This window comes from Papaver somniferum, chromosome 10 (genome assembly GCF_003573695.1).
Source record: "Papaver somniferum cultivar HN1 chromosome 10, ASM357369v1, whole genome shotgun sequence".
Classification (NCBI taxonomy): domain Eukaryota; kingdom Viridiplantae; phylum Streptophyta; class Magnoliopsida; order Ranunculales; family Papaveraceae; genus Papaver; species Papaver somniferum.
The window spans coordinates 151,349,990-151,356,661 of record NC_039367.1 but is presented as its reverse complement, the minus strand read 5'-3'; the positions used below and the strand labels follow the sequence as shown (position 1 = coordinate 151,356,661).

At 33.9% G+C, this 6,672-nt stretch overlaps 1 non-coding gene across 1 annotated transcript; it reads right to left on the bottom strand.

Moving 5' to 3' along the window:
• Positions 1–4,417: 4,417 nt before the first annotated feature.
• On the bottom strand, positions 4,418–4,490 carry TRNAR-ACG. The gene has a single exon. It is a non-coding gene; the product is annotated as a tRNA-Arg (tRNA).
• Positions 4,491–6,672: the final 2,182 nt, after the last annotated feature.

Sequence of the window (6,672 nt, the reverse complement as noted above, 5' to 3'; positions counted from 1 at the left end):
TCATATGATTTGTTCTTGAAAATCCACTTTGTTCTGACGATGTATACACCTTCTGGTTCAGGAACACGTTCCCATACTTCTTTGTCTTTCAAATTGATTTAGTTCCTCATGCATTGAGTTTACCTAAGCGGGATCACTGAGAGCTTCCTCAATATTTTTTGGTTTTATTGGGGAGAGAAAGCATGAACAGTGACATACATTCTTGAGTTCCCTTCGAGTCAGAACTCTGGCATTGACATCTCCTATGATATCTTCAGTGGAATGTCTTTGATGAACCCACTTAGAAGGTTTGTGGATAATATTTTCAGTATCATTGGGTTGTTCAAAAATACTATCATCATCATCATCTTTATCATCTATGTCACAGATGTTGGGAACAATTGATAGTTCTTCTTCAATCTGTTTTTCTTTATTTATAGTTTCTTATGGAGGAAGTTCCGCAGCACTATGATTATCTTGATTAAAATCATTAATGTACTGAATGAAAATATTAACCGATTCCATCATGACTTTGGTTCAAAGATTATATACTCTGAAGGCACGACTATCAGAAGCATAACCAAGAAAAATTCCTTCATCACTTTTGGAATCAATTTTTCCTCTATGTTCTCTGTCCTTAAGTATATCACATTTGCTTCCCTAAACCCTTTAATATATTAGATTGGGTTTTCTTCCAAACCATAACTCATAAGGGGTATTTATAGTTTTTGATCTTAGATAAACTCAATTTATAAGATAACAAGATGTGAAAACAAATTCACCCCAGAAGGTTAATGGTAAATTTTTATTGTGAAGCATTACTCTTGCCATTCTTGAATATTTATATTCTTTCTTTCAGCCAAACCATTTGCATGTGGGGTGATGAGAGAAGAAAATTGGTGAGAGATTCCAAGTTGATTACAGTATTCATATACTTTCGTATCCTTGAATCCTGTACCAGGATCGCTTCTTACTTTCTTAAGTTTCTGACCTTGTTCATTTTGAATTCTACTCATAATAATCTTGAATTCCTCAAATGTGTCATTTTTGTGCTTTAGGAAAGAAACCCATGTGAACCGTGTGTAATCATCTACCATTACTAAAGCATATTATTTCCTCTATGTAAGGACCCTCAAGCTCTTCAACTCTATTAGACCAGTCAAGAAACGACTTCGCCGCTAATGACTCGTTTAGTTAATATAGATTCTAATTAATAGAAATTAATATAACAATAATTTAGATACGAAATTATTACCACTAGATAGATCTCGAAAATTTACGTGAAATGGTCTACTCGAATGTATCATTCGGATACCGGACGAAGAAGATATCTTCAGACATGTATGAAGGGTAAAATTGTCATTTTCCATCAAACCTCCTGGGTGCCCTTATCCGTTTCTCGGGTGTATTTAACATTTTTGATCGGCTTTACCTCCAATACCAAATCGAGAAGAATTCATTTCTCGTTTTCTTCTTTTATTCTCAGTTCTTTCTTTCTTCCTCTCTGCTGATTTCGATCTCAAAGATTCAAGCCTCCTCTGTTCGAGAAATTCTTGTAAACCTAGTTAACTTGATCCACTGAGTGAGGAGATGATATTTCTGAAAGCTATTTGAGCTCTGGAAAAGCATAAAAACGGCAAGTTAATTAGGGTTTTTGATCGATTGAAGTTTAGTTATGAAATTTAGTATGATTTGGTGAATTATTTCTTGGGTTTGTTGTTAATTAGGGTAAAAGGATTGTATTAGGTTTAACTTTGGGTTTATTTAGGAACTTGAGTTACGGGCTAGGGTTTTAATGAATTAAAGATGAAAATTAGGGTTCCTAAGTTGGGAGAATTCAGATGAAGAAGATGAAATGAGTAGTGGCGATTGGATTTGAATTATTGATTTAGGATTTTGTAAGGAGGAAGTGAAAATTAGGGCTTGAAGGAGATTATGTGGTTGAGGATTGACAAAAGAATGAGAGAATGGTTATAGATGAAATTCAAATGGCAGATGAAGAACATGAATGAGCTATGAGAGATCATTATGGAAAGGGTCGAAATTGAAGAAGAAATATGTGGTATTGTTGATGAAGATTATAGACAGAGAATGAATTATGCAGGTTGGAACTGAAATAGGGTTGTTGGACAGATTTTCCTTTGGTTAATGATTTGAGAAGCGGAGTCATGACACTGAGATCTTGGTATTTGTGTTTAGATGATTGCTAGCCCTGTATGGACTAGTTGCAGGTGTTGTGAATTGAATTGGTGGGGAATTGTGATAGCTGCGAGTGAAGTAAGTTGTGATGGGGGTGGTATCTGGAGTTGTTGGTGTTCATGATACCGATATGAAGCTGGTGTTGGTATTGCAGGTAGTGATGGTGTTGAACTGGTGTGTGTTGGGCTGGTGAAAGTATATTTTGGTGAGGGTGATCGTTAGATGAAAGTGTAGGATCGGTAGTTGTATTGAGTTGCAGATGAAGCTATTGAACTGCCAGGAACTCAAATAGGTTGGTGGTGATATAATTGATTGTTCTGATGAAGCTAATGATAATGGAATCGAAGCACAGAGATGTTCGAGATTTCTGTGGTGGAATTGAAGATACAAATGTGAGAATGGTGGACCTGAAATGGATAGTATAGTATTGCGTATATTGGATGTTACAGGGAATAAGTAAAACTGCCTGCAATGACAATGATGTTGACGTTGTTCAGTTGTTGGATGTTGCTGTTATGGTTGCAGGTGGATCTGTAGACTGTAAGAGGTGGTTCAGGTTAAGGCTTAATAGTGTTGGTGCAGTTGAGCTGGTGTGTGGGTTAAATGAATTGGAGTTGTTGGGTTTACAGAATTATTAAGTTAGAATTGGAATTAGTGTAGAGTCTGAGATTAGATCAGATTGTATGATTATGCAGATGTATTAGATTTCAGTTGTTTTAAAATTATAGAACTCTATTAGAATGAATATTTTGTGTTTGGGTCATGAATAAAATCAGGTTGGATTGGTGTTAATATGGATGGCTTGTGCCATTGAATTTCCTGTGTTCCTTTAGGTCAGTCAAATGTCTGACTGATATAGTCTTCCTGACTCAGCTGTCTGACTGAGTTGACTCATTAACTAGACCTGATCAGATTGTAACTGACTCAGTGTGACAGAGTTGGACTTTAACCGTTGACCTGACTTGACCTTGACCAGTGGACTTTGTCCTTGGCTTTGAATAGAAGTTGACCTTCAGTAGACCCTTTTGACTGTTCGTTGACTTGGGTGGTCAAACCTTAAGTTAATGGACTTGTTTTTGTGGGCTTGATAATAGGTTCAGACTCAACCAAATTCTATAGGATCACTATCAAGTATATATGGAGTTAACATTTGTGTATTTTACTTTTAATTATAATAACAATTATAATTGAGGAAATAGAAAAATAAAAGACACATCAATATTTTGTTAACGAGGAAACCGCAAATGCAGAAAAAACCAGGGACCTAATCCATAATTGAATACTCTCAGAATTAAGCCGCTATACAAAATCTAAACCAACTTCGCATAGTTAAGACCAAGCAAAATAAAATAAAAATTTAATAGCAAAAAAATTAGTATTTTATTTTTCACAAAATTGGTTAAAAGACCAAAATCAACAATTCCTGGGTGAAAAGGACATTTAGATTTTGATACTGTTTAAATGGACAAAAATGTAAAAATAGCCAGGATGTAAACAGTTTCATCCTACCCATTTTCAAATACTTTTTCTTATTTTCAATTTACATCAGGATGCATCCAGTTTCATCCTTGCTATTTTTTAAGTTTAAGTCAGAATGAAGCCAGTTTCATCGTTGCTATTTTTTTGTGTCCATTTCACCCATACTAATTTTTACTCGTCCATTTGAACCATGTTTTAAAAATATTTGGACAAATGACCCATTTTCCGTTTATTTTTCCTGTTACATTGGAAAAACTAGCACCAAATAAGCAATTTATTAGCAAAATAACATTTCATGGACGGAAAAAGAAGGAAAAAAAAACCAATACATATGGGAATATCAAAATTATAAATTCTCTCCGGAAAAACAAACAGTCCAATCAAATATATTTTTTAAAGAATATTTTATTAACCAAAAACTATTTTATTTTTTTTCCTATTGCATCGGAGAAACAAGTATTTTATTTTGAAAAAGAACAACAATACATACCCGTACGAAAATATCAAAATTATTTATTCTCTCCAAAAAAAACAACCAGTCCAATCAAATAAGTTTTTATTAAAAATATATTTTATTAACGAAAAATAAGTATTTTAATTTTTCCTGTTGTATTGGAGAAACAAGCACCAAATAAGTCTTTTATTAGCAAAATAATATTAATCGGTAAAAGAAGGAAGCAAAAAAAAAAACGACTGAAAAAGAAGGAATAAACAGAAGAAAAGAAAAACGAAAACGAGAAAAATGTAATAGTACGTTGTTCGACTCTGCTGGGGATCGAACCCAGAGTCTCTGGTTTCGTAGACCAGCGCCTTATCCATTGGGCCACAGAGTCGCTTTGGTATTACCTTTTTCCTAGCCTATAATCTTCCTTGAAATCACTACTTAGTCCAACTACTGGCAAAGCTCCAAAGTCCTCGGTTCATGAGCACTGCTAGTAATGCTATATCGCACTTATATGTCTATAACTATATCTTTCGGATGCATCAACTGAGGCATGAAGACTGATGGGTTCTCGAAATGATACATGATGCAGACATGCCTACGGGAAAATAGAAAAAAAATAAGAAACAAAGAGGGATAGAGAGTGTTAATTGGTTTTAGTGGGATCACAAATATATCCACACCAGTTCCTAGAGGCAATACTGTAGCGAGCTAGCTCGTTCTACATTTACATGTTTCCAGATATCAGCTGCTTGTTTATTTATGAGACAGCTGAACCAAAATAAACTGCACCACTTAGAGCGCACCATTTCCTAATACAACCTAAATGATTTACGACAATATAATCTCCTACAATCCACAATTTCACATACTGGAATTTCAAAGAGAGCACATAATTCAAGAAACGTTAACAAAAATAAGTTTGGAACCAAATTTCAAAATCACCTACCCAGATTACCAAAAACAAACCATAATCATCTATGACAATATCAATCTCCAACTATCCATAATTTAAGCATTAAGGATATCAAACAAAACTCGTAATTCAAGAAACACTAATTAACAATAAATTCTTCACATGGATGAAAATAAAATTCATCAAAGAAAGAAAACTAAAATGATGATTTAAGTAGCCCAGTCTGTGGTGATCTAACTAAAATGGGAGATGATGAATCTGTTGAGATAATGGAGAATCCGGGTTTTGGTGAAATGTGAGAGAGAGGTAGGTTTTTGAGATTTTATATTTGAATCTTGGAGGGCTTTTAGTGTTTCTTTCTCGTGTTGAATGAATTTTCCTTCTCTAAGGGTGACAACGATGTTTATAAAAACGTCCGTTATAGAGTGCCCAAACTTATTGGGACTACCTCGGTTATTTGACCCACGAAACTCGTTATGGGATATCCTACGGTTATATAAATACAAAATTACTTTTCTACTGTATGTTGAAAATTCCCCTAATAACTCTCTTATATACTTGACCAAAAAAAATAGAAAACCTTTTACTTATAGGCTTGACAAACCGTTGGTTTGTTCAGAAGTAGATAATTATTATATTCATGCTACTCAGACTGCTTATTTCGTCTCGAATGTAACTACAACTTTATTTTGTTTGACTTACATAGTGTTATAAGAATGAATTATAACTTAAAAAAAAAAACCGATGCATAACAAGGAGTTTGCGATTTATACAACGACTTCTCTGTAAGTCCCCAATTTTTGTTTGGAATCAACTTCAAAATATAATGCTCTTTATGAAGTCAAAGATTAGGGAGATGAACAAGCAGTTGAAGAAGCTGGAAAGTACATTGGAAGGTTTTAATTTTCACGACAAATCTTAGCAACTCTCGGAATCCCAAGTGTTGGAAAGAACTGATGCTGAGTTACAACATCAACAGGTGAAACTACCTCAAGCAAGGATTATGTTATAGGCTTTTAAGGATGCAGATAAGAATAAATGTTATTTTTATCTTGATATTATTTTTTAAATTCTTTTTAGAATGCCCCCTCTTATATTGTTGAAATTCATGAGGTAACTCTTGTAACTTCCACTACACTATTATTCGAGTTGCGTAAAATCAAAAATGAAGAACTTATCCCATAGTAAATAAAAAATAAATTAATAATCTTTACTTAAATCCAATATGAAATGACGAATGTACCGAGCACACCAAGGTCATTTCGGTATTAACCTATACAGATATACCTTGTATATATAATCTTATAATCAGTGACTGTCAAAAGCTTATTTCAACAAGATGTAATTTGATAAATAATCAAAATTCGAAACCGAACGAACTATGAGTTCGTTACCAATTGGACTAACGATTTTCCATAGGTCCAAGGGTAGTATACCACTCACATACAATGTCGGTGTCTCTAACTACAACATGCTCCCAATCCCATCATAGGGAAGTAACTGTCAAACCCACCTTCCAATGAAATTAATAACTACTGGGTCTTAACTAAATCACAATGATCATCTCTTGTTTTCATAAAGAGTTAAGGAAAACCCCAATTTTTTTTTGGCATTCAGTATAAAAAAAAGGAGAAGAAAAAGTGTAATTCTAGAATAT